The sequence below is a fragment of the Aedes aegypti genome, chromosome 3 (assembly GCF_002204515.2).
Source record: "Aedes aegypti strain LVP_AGWG chromosome 3, AaegL5.0 Primary Assembly, whole genome shotgun sequence".
Lineage (NCBI taxonomy): Eukaryota > Metazoa > Arthropoda > Insecta > Diptera > Culicidae > Aedes > Aedes aegypti.
Window position 1 is genome coordinate 34365843 of NC_035109.1, and position 27272 is coordinate 34393114.

At 35.5% G+C, this 27272-nt stretch overlaps 1 protein-coding gene across 1 annotated transcript in view; it reads right to left on the reverse strand.

Moving 5' to 3' along the window:
• Positions 1-27272, reverse strand: part of LOC5566390 (dystrobrevin beta) — a 138595-nt gene that overhangs the window by 33336 nt on the left and 77987 nt on the right. The gene's annotated exons all lie outside the window — the stretch shown is intronic.

The following is a 27272-nucleotide window of genomic DNA, read 5'->3' on the forward strand; positions in this document are numbered from 1 at the left end:
CGTCCCAACTGGGACAAAGCCTGCTTCTCAGCTTAGTGTTCTTATGAGCACTTCCACAGTTATTAACAGAGAGCTTTCTTTGCCAATTGACCATTTTTGCATTTGTATATCGTGTGGCAGGTACGATGATACTCTATGCCTGGGAGTCGAGAAAATTTCCAAACCGAAAAGATCCTCGCCCGGAGGCATTCGAACCCACGACCCTCAGCTTGGTCTTGCTGAATAGCTGCGCGTTTACCGCTACGGCTATCTGGGCCCCATACTTAATTTGATATTGTCATGATATCCCATCGTTTAAATTATTTTGCAATTAATGTAACTAGAGAAGATAAATTTGAGAATCAAAAAAAAAAAATGAAAAAAAAATCAAGTTTATAAGATTACGCCCAACAACAATTTTTACCATTTACTAATTTCGATAAATGAAGAATTAAAAAAAATATTGCTATGAGGCTATATTTTCAAATCTAACTTCACTGAATAATAGAATAATTTTGACAATTCTTGAGAGTGATGAACATAGAAACTTTGACAGGATTATAAAAAATAGACACGATTTTCACGAAATCTTGGACAGGATTTGCCATCAGTTCTGGATACGATCTTCGCTGGTAACATGGGTAGGATTCTCACAGAATCTTCAACAGGATTCCATAGACTTCTAGCTAGAGTTTTCTTTGCCAATGTTAAAAATGGAATCCTGGACAGCATTTTCAAAGATTTCAAGATAAATTTTCGAAATTAATATTAGGCAAAATTCAGAAAGGATCATAGGCACAATTCTTTTAAAATTCCGGGTCCTGAGTCTCACAGAATCCTAAGCAGGATCTAAGCAGGAATTCTTGTATAATTCATGTAAAATCTTCGGTATTATTATTACGGGGTCCTAAATTTCTGAGGAAGACTCTTCAACATATCCAGCTTTTTACGAGCGTTAATCGCTGCCGCTAAGTTGCTCACTTTCTGGTAGGGATCAGTTGTTTTGGTGTTTGGCTTGGTTCAATATAAAATGGACTGATCCCTACCTGTAAGCGAGCCTGTTTGCAACTGCCGTTAGCGCTCGTAAAAAGCAGGATACTGTGCAATATTATTATACGATTTCTGAAAGGACTCTCTCAAAATTCGCCAGAATTTATCTGTTTTTTTATTTCTACAAAAAAGTTGCTTCATTTACTGACATTCGTCAAATTTCATGCAAATATTTGAGCATTTTTAAAAGGGACCGCCTCACAAAATTGTTACTGCAATTTGACCCACGAAGAGTTTGGACGGGCATGATATGAACTGTTGCTGTATAAGTTAATTGAAGATTCTCTGGAGGAATTCCTGGAAAGATTCATAAAAGTTGTTTTTTTTTAAGTAATCCTCAAAAATAATAATTCGTATATAAATCAAGTAAGGAATTTCAGAAGAATTACAAAATAAATGATTTTGATGATTTCTTTGTTTTTGGTAAAATTGTTAAAGACATAGAAAGCTATCTGAGAATGAAAAAAAAGTTCAAAATCTATCCAGGAAGTCTCGTAACACTCCGAAGCATATTTCATAGTTCAGTGATTACAACCTATCATTCAATAAGACATGGAAAATCTACTGAAAAAAAACTTTAGGGCTAAATTAGCTGGTCCAATAACGCTAAGGTGTCTTACAAACCCTTGGCGTTATAATTGCATTGTGCACTCTAGTTTACTGTCAATATGATTTGTAGCGGCATGATTTAATTATGTCGGTGTATTTATAATTCAAATTGATGAGTTTTTATATATTTTTTCGAGAAGAAATCTTAAATTGGAATAAAAATGTTTTCGAGAAATCTACAATTCAAAAATTGAATTGAAAGTGTGGATTAGTTTCTGCACATTTTCTTCCAACTATTTGACCAATAACACTGCGGAACACTTGTTTGTCTCAAGCATCAATATACAGCTATCTATTGGCGATCAAAAGTGAGGTTAGGTTGCGAAAGTTTTTCAAATTGAAATGAATATTCACGGTTTCCTGTGCCTTAAGTTGCAAAAATCTTGTCAGTTAAATGATTGTGGTGATTTTTCTTACAAAGTTATCACTACAAATTTTGATTAAGATGCACAAATCCCTATTCTAGAAGAGCGCCATTTGCTGAATCTGTTTTCATAAATATCATAGCACGTCTAGTTTTTGAGATACTGACAGTTGAAAATGCAAAATTTGACTGTTTCAGCCAACTTGCATGATGCACTTCATTTGCCACAGAATCCTAACTTCATTTGTATAACAATTATTATCGACGAAGTTTATAATGCTTTCGATGCTCAAAAGTGTTTTTATGGTTTCGAAAAGTGTTGAATTTAGTCATATAAGAGAAACGAAGAATTTTGGATGGAGGCTACAAGCATGTAGAAAACATCGATTTAATCTAAATTTGATCTTGTAATTTCTACCAAATTATATCTGACATGGAAGTTAAAGTCATATGTATATTGCATGCTTGGTGGATTAGATCACAAAAAAAGTTTGTTAAATCATGCATTAAGTTTCAGGTAAACATGAATGAAAACAGTGTTTTATACAGCTTTGACGACCTGTAGCTAAAAATGTGACGTGCTGGAACATTTCTGAGAACGGCATCAGATACAGCAACCCAAAATCTACTAGAGACACATACAGTCGACTCTCCATAACTCGATATTCAAGGGACCATTGACTTATAGAATTATCAAGTTATAGAACATACCAATACCAAAAAATTTAAAATCAAAGGCTCAAATTTCCAATACTTTTATAATCACTTCTGCAAGCAAACAATATCATTTTGTTGATAGCATTTTGAAAAAAATATCTTTAGACACTTTTTTCAAAATGTTTGAAAAATCCCATATTTATACTAAAATTATATCTTTCATTTTTATGTTTTTAAACTTTTATAACAACTTGCAAGTCCTTTATTCACTGCCAAACCAGAAATGGTCCATGTCTCCATGTATAACAAGGGTTTTTAGATAGATATCTAGTTATGGAGGGAAATTTTCCTCCCACGTGGCATCGACTAATGGAGACAATAAAAAGAGTTATAAAAATATCGACTTATGGAGAGCATGATGTACGGGAATTTAAAGGGACTGCAGTTATAGAATATATCGAGTTATAGAACATCGAGTTGTGGAGAGTCGACTGTAATTTGATCTATGAGACACGCAAAAATGTCATTTGTGTTACACTGTGTATCCTTTTTGGGTTATCCTCAAGTATGTATTCTTAATGTGTACCAGAAGATCTCAGACAGCTTTCTTAGACATGGATTGTTGCATATGTGCTTACATCACTTAACTCTATCGATATTTTTTTGTTGTTGAATCTCCAGCTTTCTCGTTCTACTATTAGTTAATTTTGCAATAAATTCTTAAAGAAGTCCTTAAACTCGCATATGCTTCAATTCTTGTTGAAACCATTCCAAGTATTAGACACCACACAAAACAACAAGTGAACATTGGACTTAATAAGAATACGATTTTTGGGGGCCCCAATATGCAGCTTTGTTTATTTGAATAAAGTATTTTACTGTGTACCCAAAAATCACTTTGCAGGCAATGCGATTCAATTAACTGTTTTGCAAAATTGAAATTGTGTTTGAAATATACGGACCCGTATCACATATACTAGTTGATCAGGGGCCCCTACAAATGCCAGGCATATTTTAAATTGGATTTTGCATTCATGGTTTACATATTAGTTCAGTGGTAGAGGAATTTTGTCCGCGATTTTGGGGCCCCTATAAATCTGGGGCCCGGTGCGGACCGCACCCACCGCACCCCCCTAGCTACGCTACTGGTTATTGGCATTACGTCCTCACTGGGACAGAGCCTGATTCTCAGCTTAGTGATCTGAGTGCAATTCCACAGTTATTAACTGAGAGCATTCTTTGCCAAAGTTGCCATTTTCACATTCGTATATCGTGTGGCAAGTACGATGATATTCTATGCCCAGGGAAATCAAGGAAAATTACATTACGAAAAGATCCTGCACCGACCGGGAATCGAACCAAGACACCTTCACCATGGCATTGCTTTGTAGCCGCGGGCAACATCAAAGTACCGTAAAACGGGGTAACTTTGGTAATGCGGGTAACTTTGATAGTGCGTAACCCACCGCATACTAAATGAAATATCATAATTTCTGTTAATCAGATAAGCAAAACTTATGCAAAACTAAAGAATATTAGTATGACACTTCATCTAAGAGCAGTTTTCATCTTAATCAAGATTATTTTAGGCTTTTTATACGAATTTAAAAAATTTACACAATTTTAGCATTTTCAAAACGCTTACAAACAATCTGTTCTACAATCACTGATGTAGTTTTGAATAGTTGGCCACTTATCTTTGATAGCCTAGTTATCATAGAACTTGAATACGATCTCAAATATCTTAGCGAAAAGCATATTCACAAACTGGGACCATTTTTGTAATTCTTCTTCTTCTTGGCATTAACGTCCCCACTGGGACAGAGCCGGCTACTCAGCTTAGTGTTCTTATGAGCACTTCCACAGTTATTAACTGAGAGCTTTCTTTGCCTAAATTGCCATTTTTGCATTCGTATCTCGTGTGGCAGGTACGATGATACTCTATGCCCAGGGAAGTCAAGGAAATTTCCATTACGAAAAGATCCTGGACCGACCGGGAATCGAACCCAGACACCTTCAGCACCGCGGACGCTAACCACTCGGCTAAGGAAGGCCCCATTTTTGTAATCTAAGCCAGAAATTTCCATATAACGTTAAACGCCTAGAGGTATGCAATGCCCTACAAATGTTCGTTATTCATTCAATTTTGTTCCAATCATACTCCATTATCAAAGTTACCCCTTTTATATCCTGCAAATAAAGAATAAAATAATATGTTAATCTGTCCACAGTCCGGGAAGTCTCTCCCTTCTGCGCCTACGGCAGCCAGTATTTATAGCCCATAAATCATTTAGGTATGAACAAGTAAATGGTACCAGAATCATAAGGTAGAATAAATGATACCGCTCGAAATAGGCAGACATAACAACCCCAAAACAGAAAACCAACTTTCGATTATATGAAAAATTATATATCCATTCAAAATGAATATTTTGCCAATTTATCGACTGAAATCGATAGCTAGGATGCCAGTACTTGTTTTAAAAATATAAATTGCAAATCTTTGAAACATCATGCAAAAATATTCAAGTTTTCTTCGAAAAAACTATCAAAGTTACCCCGTTTTACGGTACATATTATTTTTTATATTTGTATCCAAAATTCATAAACCTGTACCCATTAATGCACTAGGAATAGTAAAAACGATAAAAGGAAGATTGAAAAGAAAAATCTTGCCGATCTTCCTTGTCATTGGCGCGTGCTTGAGGTTTTGCGCAGTCACACAGTATCTCGATAACGGTGGCAATTGCACAAGGACGATGAAACGGATGAAACCGAAAGTGATTCACAGTTGGTTCGTGGCCAATGGAAAGGGAATGACGGCAGCTGTCGGCGACAGATTTACTGGCTCCATCGACCCTTTATCCGAGAATGATGGCTGCTACGTCGACTAAATAGTTGTTCCGGAGATGTGTGTTGAAGGAAATACCGAGTTATACTATGTATTGATGATGATTCATGGATAATTAATAAATGTTATTTAGTAGATTTAATGTTTTCGTCAGTCTCAGCTACAAATACAAATGTTAATGCAAGGTATTTAAATGCAATGCCTAATTAAAAATATACATATTTTGCTACAGTTAACTATCCCTTACTCAATATTTCGTATCACGATATCGAGTTATAGAACCATAGTAAAAGTTGGTTTTCATTGCTACCTCGCTGGTCCCTTGGATAGCAATTGCACTGGTTTTGTGTTCTGTAACTCGATACCTCCCTAACTCAATGGTCCTTTTAATAACGAGTTATGGAGAGTTGACTGTATTACTCCATAACTCGATTTTGAAGGGAGTTAGGGAGGTATCGAGTTACAGAACACAAAACCAGTGCAACTTTGATCCAAGAAACCACCGAGGAAGTCATGAAAACCAACTTATACTATGGTTCTCTAACTCGATATCGAGATACCGAATATCGATTAAGGGATAATGATTGTATAAACATTCTTTACCAAATTTTATCACTTTATTCCGACCATGTCGTCCATAGCATCAAAGTATGCGAAACACATGAATTTCAATTCCATCGAAAACCACATAACCAGAAATCTCCCGTGGTCCAATCGAGACGAAGTGTGGATGCCTGCTTGGATGATAAGGCTTCACAGTAGGTTCTGCCATTACGCCGCTTCACATAAACATCATTGTATTCGCCGAACGCACGCTCGCAAAACATCTGGGAGCAATTTTCATCGCATCGTCACCATCGTTGTCCAGCCTCCCACCGCCTACTGAGGACTATGACGAACTAAACTTGGGAAATTCAAAATTATGTATCTATAGTCAACTCTCCATAACACGATATTCAAGGGACCATCGAGTAATAGGACATAAAACCAGTGCAACTACGGTCCAAGGAATCATCGAGGAAGTCATGAAAACCAACTTTTTCTATGGTTCTCTAACTCGATATCGAGATACGAAATATCGAGTAAGGGAGCGTTTACTATATAATCAAAACATATCTATATAAATAAAAATGGAGTGATGTTTGTATGTCACGAAATGGCTTGAAGACGGGTCAACGGATTTGAATTAATTTTTCTTCGTTTTGTTTATCAAGGGTTCCGACGTGTTTGGATGCATAAAAATCCCAGGATACTCTCCGGGAAAGTTGGAAAAACGAGCGTGAACGGAACTGTCATTTTGTATGGGACGATCCGTTGCGTTTTTCAACAGCCTACTTGATGGCAAGACGAAGTTTGCCGAGATCACTAGTATATAATAAAAACATACATTTTAATTGATTAACTCATTACGCGTGGTAAAATTGAAATAATGGGAAATATGGGAGAAATTATGAAAAAAAATCCACGATTTGAACCCATGACTCTTGTATGCTAGACGAGCGCATTACTAACTACCGAGCCACTTGGGGACCCAATAACTGAGTTGGTTCAATTCCCACCGAGCACGTGGATTTTTTTTCATAATTTGTCCATCTTTACCACGCGTAATGAGTTAATTAATTTAATAACCATGCGGATTGGCTAACCAAAGAGCTCAATATAAGCGTCAATTTATAAATTTAATTTAATTCAATTCTGGTTTCAGGTTTACAAGAAAACTGACAACAATAATTGAGAACTTTTCAATTTTTCTCTCCCAAAGGATGTGTGTGTTGAGGATTTTGTGTCCATATTACGAAATAATTTTTGAACGTTTTTTTTTTTCGATGTGTTACAAATAAGCAAAGCTAAGAGCTCTTTTCACACCCTTGACATATTTTTGAGACTATTACTTTTTAACCAGAAAAAACCTGAAGTGTATAGATGAAAATGCGTGAAACTTATTATTGTTTAAAGTTTACAAATTAAGTTAGTCACAGTTCTTACGACGAATACCGGTTTACGACAAAATTCCAGCGCATGCTGCATGCCTAACTCATCCCATCATCGCTGGAAGGACGTCTCATCCGCGGCCACATGTGCACTGTAGTATTATAAAGTGCACTGGCACGCGTCAGATTCCATACACAGGAAAATGTTTTCACTGTTTCGAGACAGATCTAGCTCGGAATGCTCGTCTGATTTTTGTTTTGGTTTTGCGATATTGCTCCATTCTCACGACGTAACGAGCGTTTCGTCGCCTAGTTGGATTAGTATGTATCGCATATACTGCCATTATTGTTTCGCCATCGGTTGTTTTTTTCTGAATTTATTTGATCCACATGACGACCGTTTTCATTCGAATACCACGCATTCCCAAACATACAATGCACTGCTTTGTTACAGAACACTCAAATTTGATATTTATGTTCTGTGAGTACAGTTGAGGTATCGAGTCATTTTGAATAGCGAAAAAAAAATGCGATAAGTTGACTTTTCTTGATGTGAATTTTTTCTCAACATGGTCATCAACGGATCTGTTGATTACTAGACCAACTTTTGAGAACACTATATAACAAAAACCATGAACGGAGAAAATAGATTCACAGATTTACTCTGCAGCACATACAAAATTCATTACGCAAAATTGAGTTTTACGGTACTTTTCGTTAATCAAACCCAAAGATGAGAGCGACGAATAGTCTTCGACGGAATTCATTACTTTGTTTTAAGACTAAGTAGCCCGTCATTCGTTTTGGCAGCAATGATGATTTGACAGCTTGAAATTCCAAAGTGATAAGGCTAAGTAGCCCGTCATTCTGTTTGGCATCAATGATGAGTTTTCAGCTTGCATTTCAAAATGATAAAACTCAGTCTTGATAGTTTATATTGACTTAAAAATGTATCACTGTACTCGCTAACATGCATAGAGTATGTTGATACTTTTTAAGCTGTGTCAGTGCAAAACCAACGGATTTTCTTTGATTCGAAATCGTGAGATGAATTAGCAACAATCATCAACAACGCGTACAAATTTCAATGACGGCCTAATTCGCCATAATACTCAGTCAGGATAGTTTATATTGACTTGAAAAAGTATCACTGCACGCTCTAATATTCATAAAGTATGCTGATACTTTTTCAGCTGTGGCTGTGTAAAACCAACTGATTTTCTTCGATTAAAAATCTGGAGATGAATAAGCAATAATCATCAACGACGCGTACAAATTTCGGCCTACTTCGCCTTAAAGACTGGAACGCGCAAAAATTGGTCAACAAAAAAATCGTGTTTTTTAGTCAAAATTCATAATACACAATATTTATTTATATATTTAAAGAAAAAAATGTACGTTTATAATTTTGGTTTGCCAAATCCGAACTGCCTTCAGGTTAACCCCTTTCAAAAAAATTTGCACAGTGGTCTCATCGACCTTCGACGAACGCTAGTTTGATTTAAACTGCTGCTCGTTATCCATGGATTTATTAGTTTTTTTTTATTCTATCTGATCAAGGCCCAATACCGTGTGATAGGGTGAAGTTCTGGGTTGTTGGGAGGGTTGTGCTCTTTAGGTACCAAAACCACGTTCGCATCGTGGCACTCCTGTCCCGGAATCTGCTTGAAATCTTCCTTCACATAATTTTCGTGTGAGAACGTCGGATTCTTATGCTGGGCGAGCAAAATTTTGACAAGCTGCTCCTCTTACTTGGACGTCATTTTGAAAAGTGGAGAGCAAAAGGTGAAAACTCATCATAGCCTCCATTTTATATACACTCAACTTTCAAATGCAGTATTTTAGTTTGCATTTATTTTCATTAAAATACATCAGCTTGAAGTTTATCAATTTTTGCGCGTTCTAGTCTTTAGAAATTCGCGATTTCTTTAAATTTGCGAAATACGGTCTGCCGTTACACGTTAGTCTATGAACGACTCCAGAATAATAATGCTAAAAATCCTTTATTTTTCAGGGCATTTCAAAAGAGTTACAAAGTTTTTTCTATAATATACAGTTTTATATTATATTTTGAATGTCATCGAGATATTTTTTATGTTTCCCCCAATCAGAGATATTCACAATCAAAGTAAGCATGCTTTCGTGAGAAAAACAACAATAACTCCCAAACGGAAGCAGATAGTGAGTTTCTTTACTCACCAAATTACGCATTTTTCGAAGCTCTAGAAGAGTTTCACAGATTACTCTGATGAGATATTTGGATTGAGAACGCTAGAGCCAGAAAACCAGTTTTGTTTGGACCACCCTATGTCACCGTAAGAAGAAAGCTCTGAAATGGTAAATTTCTTCTTCTTTCTGGCATATCGTCCTCACTGGGACAGATCCTGCTTCTCAGATAAGTGTTCTTATGAGCACTTCCACAGTTATTAACTGAGAGCTTTCTTTGCCGATAGACCATTTTTGCATGTGTATATCGTGTGGCAGGTACGAAGATACTCTATGCCCTGGGAAGTCGAGAAAATTTCCAACCCGAAAAGATCCCCGACCGGTGGGATTCGAACCCACGACCCTCAGCTTGGTCATGCTGAATAGCTGCGCGTTTACCGCTACGGCTATTTGGGCCCCTTACGCGGTAAATTTAAGAGATTACAGAAAACTTTTCCTGGCTAGCGTTTTTAATTTCCTAAAGACTGCTCTGCCAAAATTGGTTCAATAGTATGTATGATATAATTTCTACAATTGAGAAAGTTAGTTTCACAATTTCTATAAAAACGTGGTCCACCCTATTTTTCAATAAAACCAAACAAAGAGCTTAACTAATACAAACAACTTTGTACAGTCATCTCTCCCTTACTCGATATTGAAGGGACCATCGAGTTAGGGAGGTATCGAGTTACAGAACACAAAACCAGTGCAACTGCGATTTAAGGGATCATCGAGTTAGCCATGAAAACCAACTTTTACTATGGTTCTCTAACTCGATATCGAGATACGGAATATCGAGTAAGGGAGAGTTAACTGTAGAAGACAGTTTTCGTCTAATGTTTCATTCTAAAGCTCAAAATGCATTTTCCGCGTAAAACTGCTTTTTGGACCACTGTGCACTGCTTCGAGATGTCTCCAAGAATTATTCAGATATCTGCAACGATTCTAACATAGATTAAATCAGGAATTTTCCAACAGTTCCTTAAAAAATCTTCGTGATTTCCCCAGAGAATTACTTCAAAAAATCTTCCAAAGATTTTTGCTGAAAATCTTCCCGGGTGTCTAGATTTAATTCACGTATTGGCATTGATTGGGTATGCTATTTATATGGTTATGTCGATTGTGTAAGCAGTTTTTTTAACAATTTATTCTACGCTAATATTGCATAGCAAATAAAGAAAACAAGCAACGTGTGCACATCGATTGCATATCCAACCGCCATGTCGTACTGGCGATTGATTTGCTGATTTCAGCAGATAGTCCGAATCAAATTAAATGTATACGACTAGAACGTGTTTGCGACGCGAGTCAAAAGTCAACAAAGGAAATGTGAAGATGGTTGGTCAGCCATCAAAGCTGACGCATTGCTTCGAGTTTATTTGTTTTTTTTTTAGAATAAGTTTTCTGGGATGATCATCTAATTCAGGGTTGTCCATAAACATGTCCGTTACAAAAGCTATACATGAATGAAGTGATAGCAAAAATGTTTTTTTTTCTGTACCATTGGTCATGAATAATATTAAGCTATCCTATCATTATATACAAAAACGGTCCAAATACAGCAAGGACCCGACTTTGCCAACCCCTTTTCGTGGAAAACTTTTCATTGCCACCGTTTCATTATCGATTTTTTTTAAAAAATTATTACAAACTTACTCTGAATACGCATAAAAGAAGTTTTGAAAAAGGGGCTGATAAAATCGGGTCATCTATGTAGTCGTAGGGTAAACGCGCAATTATTCATCAAGACCATTCTAAGGGTGGTGGATTTGAATCTCACCGGTCACCGGTGACTCTTTTTGGGTTAGAAATTTTCAAGACTTCTCAGGCCGCACTGTGTGCCAGAAATCAAAATTTCGCGACGAAAGTCCAAAAAACCTTTTCTTAATAAAAAGATTTATAGAGATGCATTTCTCATTACAGTTGACTCTCCATAACTCGATATTCAAGGGACCATCGACTTATAGAATTATCGAGTTATAGAATATACCGACACAAAAAATCACAAAATCGAAAGAACATGTTTCTGTATTTCCAATACATATATGATCACTTCTGTAAGAAAGCAATATTATTATGTTGATAGTATTTTACAAATTATTATTTGAACACCTTTTTCGAAATGCTTAAAAAATGACGTTATTTTTAGTGACAATTTTTTTTGTTATTTTCATGTTTTTCAACTTTAATTACAACTTGCAAGTATTTATTCACCTACAAACAAGAATTACACCAAGTTTCCTCAAATAAGAATGATTTTTAAATAGATATCGAGTTATGGAGGGAAACTTACCTCTTACGTGACATCAACTAGTGGAGATATCGAGTTCTAGAAATATCGACTTATGGAGAGTACGATATATGAAAATTTGAAGGGACTGTATTTAGAACATTATATACCAGCGACCTGATTTGATTTATTGCATTAGTTCCTAGCACACGGTGTGCTGGAACACACATATTATCGAACTTGCATGAACCTCCGATCTTTTTTCACTAAAAGTTAGCCTTTATAGTCAAGAAAAGCTTGCGGAATATTAAAAAATCTTTCATCGGCAAAAAGAAAGATGGAGGAAGATTCTACGTAAACCTGTATACGGTATGTCTACATCCAAAACAAGAACGCATACAAATATTGTAAAATATCGTTACATATACAGGGTTTATACAGAAAATGTAAGATGTGAAAATAAAAAAAACTCTGATAGTCTTATATTTCTTGTATGAGTAATAATATTATATAATACTTGTAAAGTTGTCATGCAGATTTAAATGGAAATCTTGCAGCCGCTGGTTGGGTGCGTTTGCTAAAACCTCACATCATTAACGCATCCCTAGTTACATTCATATACTTAAAACCAAATACATACCATCAAACGGGGTAACTTTGATAGTTTTTTTTAGAGAAAATCTAAATATTTTATTTTTTTTATTTGTAAAACAAGCACTGGTTTGTTAGTTATCGATTGCACATGAAAGATTGCATAACGGTTCGATCTTAATGAATCTATAGTTTTTCATATAATCGAAAGTCAGTTTTTGGTAATGGGGTAACATTGATATCTACTCATTAGCACATGAAAATCCAAAACAAACTATTGTTTGACATCATCACAGTTTGACTTGAATTGGAGAATGTTAACCTTCCAGTCGTCGCGCGGTTTGCCACCGTCAGAACCACCACGCTGCTGTTGGGAACGAAGAGCGAGGTTTTTCCACCAGTGTTGTACAGAATACAACAGCGCGACGACTGAAGTGTTAAAAGAGAAACTGGATTAGATTTTATCAATTAAAGTACAGAATTTATTGAACAAGAAACATCTTTAAAACGGTTTTCAGTCAAAACAAACATGATAAACACCATCATAAATTGATAATAATGGGTATAAAAGTATATCTCTGAATAGATTTCTATCGACAATCATGTTTCGACATTGAATTCACCATAAATCAATCGTTTTTGGAACATGAATGAGTATAAATCGAATGAATCCCGTAAAGTACCGTCAAACGGGGTAACTTGCAACAATTTTCAACTTCAAAGCTATATGGATGAAAACTTTGAGGATTCTGATGAGACAAAAACCATCTAGTATCCTAATCGCCACGTGAAGAATACCACGCGATATAAATTTTATTAGAATTTGGATTCCTGGGATCAGGAGAGACGAAAAATATACATTTTTCATGCTACCCCTGATGTGGGGTAACATGCAACACACATTGCACCTGAAGTACACTATTGTAAACTTAACCAATATCGTGTTATTACGATCATCTAATAATTTTCTGCAATAAAAGTATGACGATAATTAGAAACAGCTACTGTACTCTTAGAAAAATAATTATTATTGATTGAATTATGAGTATTAAACCAAATCGATTGGAAACTTCATTAGTATTGCATAGGATGTTCACACGGGGAAATTTTAGCGTATTATAAGTCTTGACAGTAATTGGAAAGCCATTAAAACGATTTAATGCAACTTTTCTACAAATACAATTGTAATTTATGTTATGCGTCGCATAACTTATTGCTTATACAAATTCAAATCAAAGCGAGATACCTCATATTGATATTTATGTTTTAAAATGGTCTCTGTTGGTGTTCTAAAACAACTTTTATCATACTTCATGCAGAAAGTTCCTAATGGCAGATCTGCAAGTTAGTTTTTATACAGATTTTCATTTTTTTTCAATTATAAAATAAATCTAATTCTAATAATAATGCGATTCATGTAAATTTTCAATATTTAGTACAAAACGTGTATTGAATTAATTGCGGTACAAAAATTTTATTGTTACTTAACAAATTTATGTTCCATTTTGCTTTTTCATGTGTTTTCGATAATACGTCGCAAGAAATATCGAACAATTGAGATCAAAATAGCTGTTGCAAGTTACCCCTCAAGGGTAGTCAAAAACTTTTTTGAATTTTTATACTGTTTTAGAATCAAATTATCAAAACTTTTATATTGTCAATTAGTACACTACTAAGTACTGTAACTGTTAGCGAATGCCTTGAATTACATATTTCTACCGTTTTTGTGGTACGAGGAACGTTTTTCAGTATAAATTTCATGCAATCCAACGTTTAATATGCTTTTCACCTCCAGTAAACAAAGCAATAAACAAACAATACCCAAACCTTTGCCAAAATCTTCTGTTGTATACCTGAGGTCAATAAATGGCGGAATAAATCATAAATATTTGACTCAATGCTGAACGAAACGACAATTCGGTTACATGTTGAAGTGTTGCAAGTTTCACCCCTGTTGCAAGTTACCCCGTTTGACGGTACATGAGGCGTTGCATACCTCTAGGCTTTTAATGTTATATGGGAATTTGTGACTTTGATTACGAAAATGATTCCAAATTGTAAAACTGTTTTTCCCTATGAGGTTTGATACCGGATTCATGTTCTACTATAGCTAGGCCATCAAGCATACGTACCGAACTCATTATAGTTTCATGAAATAGTGATAGTAAAACAGATTGTTTGTGAGCGTTTTGAAAGTACCAAAATCTCATCATTTTTAAATATTCGAATATAAAGCCTCAAATACTCTCGATTGGCACGAAAACAGCTCAGAGGTGAAGTGTCACACTGATACCCCTTAGTTTCGTATTCGTTTTGCTTAACTGAATAACATAATTTTTGTTATTTTGTTTAGTACGTTGCGGATCCCGCACTATCAAAGTTAGCCGCATTTTCAAAGATACCTCGTTTTACGATACTAAAATGTATGTGTCCATGTTGGATATTGAAATTGTTGTGTCTATTTCGCAAAATTTGCCCCCTCCATAAGTGCGAAGTCTTGAATAAAAGTGCTGAACTACGTTGGATCGATTTGTCATCGTCGCCACATTTATTATTCATCCTATGACAAATAATTGGAGTGATGACATAATGTCGATCCGAAGTAATCCAGCCCTTTTACTCAAAATCAGGCACTTCAAACCCCAAATATAATGTGCGCATTGCATTTGAGTAGATTAGTGACAGCACAAAACTTGTATCACGATGAGCTTGATACCACATTAAGGCTATATAAGCCGTTTACTGTTAATCATGTTATAGTGAACCCTCTCTCAAGACTTTTGCGCGTATAAGCACATGAATACAGCCTATACTGCCATGTGTATCCATTTCTGGGAATTCCTATTCTGATTAGAAAACTTTACCGTATACGTAAAATATTACTTATTTGATTCAGAAAGAAGAATACAAAGCGTTCGTATGAGCTTTTCTGAAGTGAAAAGTGAAATTTCCATTATATAAAATACGGCATACCACCATGGGCTGGTCATATTGTGTGAGTGTATGTAGGAAATGATGCTTAATTTAAAACATCTAAGAATTCATTCATGTTAAAGATATGTCAAATTGATCATTAAGCCGTTAAAAGTCATCATACTAGTGTATCTCTAATATTCTCCTATGAACTCATATATGGGAGAAGGGTAAAAATACAAAAATCGTCTTTTTCAAATTTTTTGCCGATGAAAGATTTTTTAATATTCTGCAAGCTTCTTTTGACTATCAAGGCTAACTTTTAGTGAAAAAAGATCGGAGGTTCATGCAAGTTCGATAATATGTGTGTTCCAGCACACCGTGTAGCACTTTCTTCCTCTTCTTTTCTGGCGTTACGTCCCCACTGGGACAGAGCCTGCTTCTCAGCTTAGTGTTCTTATGAGCACTTCCACAGTTATTAACTGAGAGCTTACTATGCCAATGACCATTTTTGCATGCGTATATCGTGTGGCAGGTACGAAGATACTCTATGCCCTGGGAAGTCGAGAAAATTTCCAACCCGAAAATATCCTCGACCGGTGGGATTCGAACCCACGACCCTCAGCTTGGTCTTGCTGAATAGCTGCGCGTTTACCGCTACGGCTATTTGGGACCGTGTAGCACTTTATGGATTCCAATTTTGTTTAAACTGAAAAACTTGAATGTCAGCCAATACTAAGAAAATTTGGTTTGTGTGAAAAATGGCTAGAAAAATTATTGTGTGTACATTTTTGGAAAGCAAACGAAGTATATTTTACATGTGTGATATAAAAATAAAGTTAATTTTAAATTTTATCATTTATTTAACAATGTACCCATAGCATTTACTATTTTTTATACTAGTTCGCTTTAGAAGTCAAAGTATTCCACCGTATTCGGCTTGCAATCAGTATGAGGTGGAAGCTTAGACTCCACTCTTTCATGTGCTGCTAAAAGTTTTTGCAGATAGCCGAGATAAACCGATTCAAGTACATGCGATAATTTAGTTGTTTGTTAACCCTACACTGAACCAATAAATATCATAGAAAGTATTGAAAACTTCATATACCCTTGCAATAATTGAAATCCGATACATGTTATGTGTATCCATTGATATTCAATTAAATAACACATAACACACATTATGCTATTTCATACCATTCATTTACCAACACTGTGGATTGTATATGAACAAAAGTCATGTATGTAATCCGATGAATGCTATGTGATTTGCCGATGTGAAAGTTCTGTCTTATTTTTGTTGGTACTTTCGTGATGGCGGAGTTTAGCTCTCAAGATATAATTGTGCTGGATTAAAGTAAGTTTTAATTCAAAGCGACATATATTGGAATTTTAGAATAGTTAGCAAATATATGAAAGAAGGGTAAGTTAAGTATTTATTAATTGAATACAAATAAAAGTACATTAATTTCAGATTTGAATTTACAGGAGACATCACTTTGAAAATGACGAAACAAGGACAGAAGAAACAGAAAAATAAGAACGTACGAAGGTGTTTAAAATCGTGATGTGATTTTCCAAGTTATATAAATTAATGTGGTTGGCTATCCAATGTGCCTTATGCATCACTGGTTCACAAATTTTAATGTATAACATGGAAACATTATACTTTCGATTAAAATCTAGGTCAAACTCAATTGATGGTAATTAAACCTTTAGGACAACGCAGATAATTAATCATATAAACAGTTTTTCAATTAAAATTATATTGTTTTCTTAATTCTACTAAAAATCTGAAATTAAATCATCAGAAACTTATCATACTATCATGTAGAAATCACTAACAATACTAATATTTATCATCTGAATTTCACATAACATTCATCAGCAAAATCCAATGTTTTTTATTTTGAGTTTGCATGACATGTATGTGTTTTATCAGATGAATCTAATCAAAATGGAATCGCACAAGTTTATGTGATAAATTGATGAGCGTTATGTGAAAAGCCATATGGAAAAAAACTATATGTGTTTTCAGATAAATCTTACATGATTACTTGGTTCAGTGTACATTTTCAACTTGGCTGCTGTTAATACAATCAACCAATTACATGAGTTTCATTGCAGCCATTATCATCTACTTTTTAGCAAAGGTGAGTTCATGAGCAAGTTAACATTCATAAATCTGGGTAAAGCCGGTTGAAAAATTACATGAAACTATAATTTTTCCTATATTCTTCGAGGTCATGTTAAATATGCGATGATAAGGCTATAACAGAGGAACCTATTTGAGCCTCCCAATATATCGATTTTTACGTGGATTATGTACAAGCTCCAGGTAAAAATGACAGACTTTTGAAAAAATATTATTCGGCTGAAGATGCTGTATGTTTGATGTTGTTATACAAAACGCAATGAATTGAATTTAAAATAGGCATTTTGTAGAAATTTTCTAAAATGATGCATACAAACCCTGCTGAGTATTTTGTGACTAGGATTAAGTCATTGGTGTAACATTTTACAAAAGTTTTAAGGATCAAGAAGAAACATAAAAAACCTGCTTGTTTTTTTAAATGTGATGGTTTACTAAGAGTGAATTAATATTTTTCAAAAATTATCAAATAATTAAGCAATCATCTGTACTATCCTCCTTTGCTACGTTGGAATATCAGAAAAAAGACAATAGAAATATAAAGACAGCATCAGTTGGCAAGGTCAAATGCCTGCATTGAAGAAAATTGTGAATTTGAATGAAACGCTTCAAACAATGTGAATTTGTTATCTTTCAAAACAGCAAAGCATCTACAAATATGTAATTCATATTAACTTGTTCAATTTTGGTCAATTTCTTTATGAAAACATGATGATTTTATGGCTTATTCAGACGTGATGCACAGCGAAAACAATGCGTTGTAAAATTTCAATAGTGTAAATGATGAACTAATGAAAATATACTGTGGATTACTGATAAATATGTGTAACTATGATAAATGATAACTATGATCATAAATAGTTATCAGTGCATTACATACAACTATGAATTTTTGGGCATTTTAATCTATTCTGAGAAATTTTATTTTGTATCTTCAATATACTTTGAAATATATGAATTATATCTTTGAAAATGTACAATGTATTTTGTAGTATGAAATATGAGTGAATTTCAATTTTAAAAATTATCTAATTAACATATTTTTCCAAAAATTCATAAGCCTTACAAATGTTCTCAATTCAATTCAAAATTCAAATTAGTCGCTTCAAACACGAATTTTTCATGTTTCCTTAAGTTTGTATTAATTTTAGGTTAAATTTTGTTCATTTTAAAGATGTTTGAAATTTTGTCTCAAAATTTTGATTTCTGGCCCATAGTGGGCCGTAGAATATCTTCGTGCTTGAAATCTAATGTAAAAATGTTCAACTGCCAAAGAAGAGCTCTCAGTTAATGAACACAAGGCGTAACAAAAATGACATTTTTGCGTGTCTCTAGTAGACTTGGGGCTACTGAATCTGTTGCCGTTCGCAGAAATGTTCCAGCATATCACAATTTTTAGCTACTGGTCAACAAAGTTGCATAAAACACTGGTTTCAAACAAACAAATAAAACAATGATTTATAAAAAAAAAAATAAAAATGGTGATACAGTCCACCAGACATGCAAAATAGGACTTGAACTATCAGTTCACATATAATTTGGTTGAAATTACATGCTTGAGTTTAGATTTAATCGATTTTTAAATCATGCTTGCAGTCTCCATACAAAATTCTTCGTTTCCCTTATGTGCCAAAATACAATACTTTTCTGAAGCAACAAAAATAACTTTTGAGCATTAGATGTTTCATAAACATCATTGATAAGTATTGTTTAACACATAACTTTGAGTTCTGAGGCATTATGCAAATAAATTGCCACATAAGTTGGTAAACTTGCATGCAAGTTGGCTGAAATAATCAAATTTAACATTTTAAACAGCCAATCTGGTATGACATTTTGAAAAATGGCGATTGATTCAGCAACCCTTAATTAAGTCAATATCGGTATTTTGGAGCTTTGGACAAAACCGTGTTCCGCAGTGTTATGGAAGGGCTTGCAAAACACGCAGCTCAGAAGCAGGCTATGTTTAAGTAGGGGCGTAACGCCAAAAAGAAAATGAGAAGAAGCAATATAAAAATAAATCGAACTCTTCATTAGCTCGCTCTTGACATCATCTAACACTCAACGCAGTCAAGCCTTCTGAACCATTTTACTGCCTTTCTAGCGAATAACCCTTCATCCTCAGCCCATAACTTAATAAATAGCATCCACAGCTACAAAAGCCCATTATGAGTTCCAGTTTATCCCCCGCATGGCAAGTGCTTTTTATGTCACTCGAGCCTGAAGCGGAAGCAGTCAGGCAACCTCCGTTTCCTCCCACTCCCTCCCCCTCTTAAAATAGACCCCTTGGGGTGAATTCCGAAAATAAATCATCATCTTTGGAAGCACTCCCCCTCGCACTCGGATTGAAGGACGAAAGACAAGGGCTAACCACCACCACATGCGTGCAGGAATGGAACGAAGTGTGACACTGACGGGACAAGCTGTGAAGACCCAAAGGGACATGATCATCGGTCCACAAGTTGTCATCACTTCCACATTATGGCCATGTGCGTTGGACAGTTCTACTATCTGTCAGTCTGTTCGTTGATTATGGGCCAGGTTGTCGGTTCCTGGTTGGTGGGGAGCCCGGAAGCGACGTAATAAAAATATGCTTTCGCATAAATCATACAATTGGCACCCTGCCACGGCGAGGACGTTGAACATATGGACGGTGGGGTCTATCAAGCTCACGCATCGCGGTGAATTGCATGCAATTAATTTAATACAACTATTGGGGTTAAGGGAATGCTGTGCTGGGTCAGCAAAACAAGAACAAATTGAATCATTTTCTACAAAGCATTTAGTTCAAATCATATTTCCATCCAAGGAACGATGCGTCGACGAATATTAACTCCTCTACCTTCAACATCAGTTTTTACCCACGAAATAGTTAAATCGCACTTAACTTTTCGGCTCTACGACATTCTTGCACCATTTTAACGCTAGTATTTGAAAAATTCCTCTAATTTTGGAATCTGTCTCAATTTTGATCATTGGTAATTTGGTTTTGGAGGCATGCCATATTTTGTTTGGCGATCGAACCGTAACCATTACCCATGTTGAAATCGCAGGTTACAGATTGTTTCTTACGTTTAATTATTAGCTCATAGGAACAATACTTTTGAACAATTTATTGGAGGATTTCTCCAAGAATCATCGCATTTTCGCCAAAACTAGGGTTATCAATGATCAAAATCGACACATATTCTGAAAATAGCAGTTTTTTAATAACCTTTGAAAAAATAGTGCAAAGCACTCTAAAAATAGTGAAAGTAAACTCAATTTTTCCTACAGCCCCAAATTGCAAATAAGCTTAAGAATTCTCGCAGGAAAAATGTAGGTATATGATTTTGACCAATAACCCAACTAACATTCACTCATTTAACAAACACCATTATGGCAATTTTATCCAGCATCATGTTTTATAACATTTTAATAATTTCCATGGCCAACCTTTGTTAAAGCATTGTTCACACAAATTTGGAGAAACTTTAAAGCATGTCGTTGAATGCCAACTTTATTTTTCAGCTCTAAAAACGTTTTACTAGCATTTAGTTCAGCTTTTATACGGCTGGTCTAAAAATAATTAAAGACTAATAAAAACAAAAAAATATTTTTCTAGGCACTTTATAAATGTAATGTGCACTATTATTATGATAGTATAACAATCTTATTTAAAAATCGCCTGAATACTGGATTCGAACTCGAGACCTTCCAATCGTCAGCGGTATGCCTTGCCATCTGCGCCATCCTAGAATTGATTATTATACCGTCCAGTGCAAAATATAAACTTCTCATAGCTGAATATTGACCATGTTCGAGCTTCTATTCGACAATGTCTAATCAACACATGGTACGCTAATCTACAACTGAACAAGCATATTATTCAGCTGCTGTTTAGTGCTGATCCAAGCTGAGTTCAGTCGGCTATTTTTAGCGCACAGTGAGAAAATTTATGTCGATGTTGGTCAAAATAATGTTTATTTACACAAAGTAAAAACAGTCCGAAATGATTAATCTAATTTCATAATAAGTTTTAGTTTGTTCAAAACTGATTAATTATCTTAAATAATTTTATAAATTATAGTTTGATTATTTTTATACTTGTATTTTTCATAAACCTATTACATATGCATTGAAGTAAAAGTTCTCTGTATGAATATATTTGAATCATTTGAAGGGTTAGTCCTCAGAACCCACCTGAATAGAAAAATATTCGAATATCTTGATGCGATTTATATTTTCGGAAATGGCCAAGTAAATTATTTTTCTTAGAGCGCAGTATTTATTCAGTTGTGAAGAAATGTCATTTCAAATGTAGCTGGCTATAGAAATTAATTTAATCAATTATGTCGAAGAAATTTCCATTTTTCTTGTACGGAAAAACATCCCGAGCAGGCGAAAAAAGCTTAGCAATAGAAAATATAATATGGATAGCTAAAAGTTATATTAACTTGATAGAACAAAATTGGCATGTCATATTTAGATTCTGCAAGATTTTACCAATAGCTGCGAGCTATTCATTAGATCTGCGTACATCAAATTTTTCATAGGTTTAGAAGTTCCAGGAACAACATTTTGATATTGTCTTCAGATATTTTATCTCTTATGTCAATCAAGTCAATATCACGCTTTGTTTGTCAGTACAGTTGACTCTCCACATCTCGATGTTCTACATCTCGATATCTCTCCCTATGTCGATGATTTCATAAGTCCCTTCAGTCTGCATACATTTTTACACTCCATATCTCGATATCCTCCTTATCTCGATATCTCCATATCTCGATGTGTTTCTGTTGATTTTATGTTCTCAATTTTCTCTCCGTATGTCGATATGATCAATATCGAAGGTTACTAGACCAAAATTTTGGGACTCAAAACAAATTAGGAGCACAAAATGACGTCTGTTTGTGTATTATTTTCTTGGCAACGGAGTGTTTTTCTATCTAGTATGCATCAAAAATTTGTTCTTTGTCTCGATCTCTCCCTATCTCGATGGTCCTTTCAATATCGAGATGTGGAGAGGCGACTGTACTTTGCTCCTACTCGGAATACCTAGCTTAAATGTTTATTTTTGTTTTTCACAATAATTCTGCATTTCTGGAGACTGACCATGTTTACTTTCTGAACAGCTATTTCAAAAGTTTTAAGAAATCATAATTTATGAGCTTTGAAATGCATTCGGAACTCAACACGAATTTCGGATATTTTGTCCATTTTATGAAATTTAGCTATAGTGTGATCGCTTTTACAAGGCTTATTTATTGCTGAACAATGTGTTTGTAATTCGTCATTTTGGCCTCTATTGGATCAACTGTTCTTTTAATATACTGAAGCTGAATTAGGATTTCATAAGATACTTATTCAGCTCTTATTCATGCTTATGTTAAACATGTGGGAATAGCTGAAGTGCGACGCAAGTAAAACGTTAGTTCGTCTTCTGAACATCCTTTTATACATATACATTTGTTTAGTGGAATATTGGCTTTTTAATTGGGGGAAACATGTCTTGTTCAGCTCATTTGTGGAACAATCTTGACTAGTCGAATGAGTATCTTTGGAAACGTTTAATAAGTGGCGATTCAACTTTTGTTCATTCTAATGCATAACGTTGAACATTGATCTAAGCTTGTATTAAAAAAGCACCTTCTCAGCTCTTTATAGAGCAATTTTTTTATTCAGCTGCCATTACCATTATTGAACAATAATTAAACATGCATGCTTGTTTGTGGCTCTGAATTGTTAGTTGGGAAATCAGACAAGTTAAGAACTATGACGAACTAAACTTTTAAAATTCAAACGATGAAAAATTTAAAATCAATTCATCTGTACACTTCAGGTTTGTTTCGTTTAAATAGTCTCAAAAATATATCAAACGTGTTAATAAAGCTCTTCTAATGTTTATTTATCCGGGGTAGTAGATTAAAAAGCATTAAAAAAAAAAAAAAATCTTCAGATGGACACAAAATCTTAAACACGCATATTGTTTTAGAGAGAAAAGGAAAAAAAAGTCAAGTATTTTTATTAATTTTGCATGCAAACCAATAATCCGAAATAAATTTAAATAGCAGGAAGGGTTATACGTTTTATCCTTTGGCATTTCGGAGTCCTAGTAGGCGAGGAAAAAGGTGTCTTTGACAATTGTTAGGTATTTAGGGTTCTCTCTGAAAGGGATCGTTCAAATATTTTATATTATGGAGGGGTCTTTTAGAATGTTAAGGTTCATAAAAAATCAAATACCGTGATGAATCAAAATCCGGACGGTACCAATATCCGGACACTCTGATAAAATTGATTAAATGAACGAAAAGTTGCATGTTAATATGTTGAATTTTGTGCTTCACTTTTACCTTTAACATTATTTTATCTTTTTCATTAAACATGTGATCTAGTAATCATTGCCAAACAATTGCTAAAAATAAAATCAGAAAAGTTGTCCTATTCAAAGTGTCTGACTTCGCAGTGCAAGTTCTTCTCGGTTAAGCGTCAATGGAAGCTCCGTCAAGTTTGGATTGATAATATTGTGATTAATTACAATTATTTTAATGGAGTTTTTAGTATTAGTGCAAAGGGGACTATACATTAACAATACAGTGACACAAAAATGGATAAATATGGTGAACATACTACTTTATAAGTGTTGGAATAGACTGTCCGGGATTGAAGACCAGTGGCTCGAAATCCGGACGAGATGAAATGTTCCTCAATTTGCATTTGTTAAAGAACATTATTAAAGTAATATCAAGAGAAAACTTGAAGCTATTTCAATACAAGTGTTATGTTATGTGTTCACTTCGTTTTAATTTAAAATAAAATGTGCGATTTATGTATTGCTGCAGTTTAAAGACACAAGCGTCTAACCGGATATCTATGACTTCGATTGATGTAATGAAAACACTAATTTACATACATTTCACATTTTGTGAGCAACGTAGAGTAAATGAGTGCATCAAAAGCGTAGCAATGTGGAGTTAAATTGGATTAAGGTAAGCCTATTATCTAGTCTACACAAATATTTCATGATGTAATTCTGCTGTCCGGATTTTAATTCACAAGTGTCCGGATTTCAAGACATGGCTTGTTCCGAGTGTCCGGATTTAAGGACAAGACAAGCATCATTAATTTGACTATTTAAACGATAAAATCTTCATTTTCAATCAAACACTCATTATCGTCACTTAGACCAGATGTGAATGAATGTGTAGCAGCACAGAACATTATATATTTCTAGAAAAAATCTATTCAAAATAGAATTTGATCATTGGTCTCTGCTTAAACGTCCGGGTATTGATGCAGCACGGTACAAATGGTGTGACGAGAGATAGGGAAGGGGCCTGAGAGTGACAATTTTTTTCGTCACGTACCCTAAACACGCAATAGCATGAAGGACCAAACATTATCAATTTGAAAGAACATCCAAAGTTTGTTATTTTTTGATAGATATTGCGACTTCTTTTTCCGTTGAAAATATTTCGAAATCTCTGGTATTGTTTCAACTTTTTGTTCTGTTTTTTTTTTTTTGGTAAAATATTGTTTATTTAGTTCTGGATAATAAATAACATATTGATAATATAAAATATTATTCTGCTAGATTCAGCATGAAATCTAGTCCATCTACATCTATTCTATTATTAACTGATTCATTAACATAGTTGATGTATTGAATGAAGATTTTTAGAGATTTGTTTCGGTTCACTTCTACAATATTACTTAGAGCAGGTCGATAGAGATCGTTGAAGGTTAGCCTTTGCCACCCTCCCAGAATCGTCGTAATTTTCCGTTGCACGAGAGACCATGCCTGAGCAACTCGTGGGCACTCACAAAATTTATGCTGCAGTGTCTCGATGGCCACCACACAGTGCTGACAGTTTGGATCGTTGGCTCGTCCCATGATGCTCATCAATCTTCGCTGCTTCGACGAAAGTCTTTTTGATGAGATATTTCTCCAGATTCTTTTCCAGTTTTGTCCTGGTTCATTTCGTTCTACTCTTGGTAAATCAATTTGATCCAAGTAGAAAAGTTGTATTTGCTCGCTGGTAGGATTTTGCTTGATGTGATGGGGAAGCAAAGGAATTTGTTGGGATAAAAGTTTTAAGCAGGGAAATTCGGTCGTATGTGCAACGTTTTGGGCAAGTTGGGAGTGATAGAAGGGAGTGGAATCAATTTCTTTTAGATAACGGTTGATTAGAAGAGCTTTGCATTTGATTGCTGGAAGATGCAATTTAAGCCCCCCATTATCTCTGCTGCGCGCTAGTTGAAACATCGGTATTCGTGCTGGCAGCCCTCGAAACAAGAACGTTCCCATCGATGCTGTTAGTTTCGCCGTGTGCGCGCACTGTGGTGGAACTATGGACGCGAGGTACCATACCTTCGATGAGATGAACGTATTCAACAGCACCACCTTCTGTTGTAGAGTGAGGGATCGCATACTATGCATCCAGATGATTTGTGCGATTCTAGACACAAGGCTGTCCCAGTTCAATTTCACCATCTGTCTCACGGAGTTGGTAAAAATAACACCCAAAACTTTAACTGTCTCCGCTGTTTGCAGACCAGATATCGTCAGTGGATCCCCATTGATGAATCCAACATCAATCGCTATTGTTTTTTGCATGTTCAACTTTGCGCCGGCTACGAGTTCGTAACAGGAAAACAGACCAAATATACGGTTGATTGTACTGGTTGCTGTTACTATAACAGTGATGTCGTCAGCGTATGCGACGCAAAGATCACCACCACATACCCGCTCCAATCGTGTGAGAAGAGGGTGAAGATAAACCACAAAAAGCAGCATCGACATCGGGTCTCCTTGACGCACGGAGCGTTCAATTCGAAACGGTTGAGATAGTCGCCCATTAATCAGAAGCCGTGATGAAGACGCGTTTGCCACTCGAGAGAGCCAGTCTACGAAATCTGGATTGAGTCCCAGAGAGAGGAGGGTTCGGTGCAGGAACTCGTGGGATACGCGGTCGAATGCATGATCCATGTCGAATGAGATCATTTTCGCTCTTTGCTTTCGCGCGATCAGCTGAGCAACACGATCCTTCAGTGAAAAAGTAGCTTGGAAGATGGAACGCTCGGCATTTGCACATTTTTGTGCGTTGCTCAGAACTCGATGAGTCTGTAGGATTTTTTCCAATCGTGCTTTCATGACCCGACTGAGAATTTTGTAGTCTACGTTTAGCAGGCTGATCGGACGGTATCCTCTCGCGGACCCATCGCCGCCTCTCTTTTTGATCAGCACAATGGTCCCATCAGCAAATTCCGGGGGAAGCTCGTTGGTCATTGCTTCATTCATTACGAAGTACAGTTCACGATATATGACGTCGAATGATCGTTGATAGAACTCAGCCGGTAGACCATCGGAGCCGGGTGATTTCCGTTTCTGACAGGTTTTGATTGCGTTCTTGAGTTCGTCGATTGTGATCTCTGCCATTACAGCAATATTGTCTTCGTCGTTTGCTGGGATAGCTCTCTCAGTTTCAAACCTTTCTTCCGCGTCTTGTCTCGTCTCTTCTCTCGCATAAAGGTTCCGGAAATATCGGAACATGTGCTGCTCAATTTCAAGCGAGCCTCGAAGTTGATCTCCTTGCTCGTTCTGTAATTCTGTTATCACAGTTTTTTTCCTTCGTCTGTCACCCACCTGGAAGGTGGACAAGCTCTCTCCCGCCACAAAAGTTTCGTTAATCCTGATGAAATTTTGCGCAAATTGACGTTGTAGCGTTAGCATTTGTGCTTTTACACGGTTGATGGTCGAT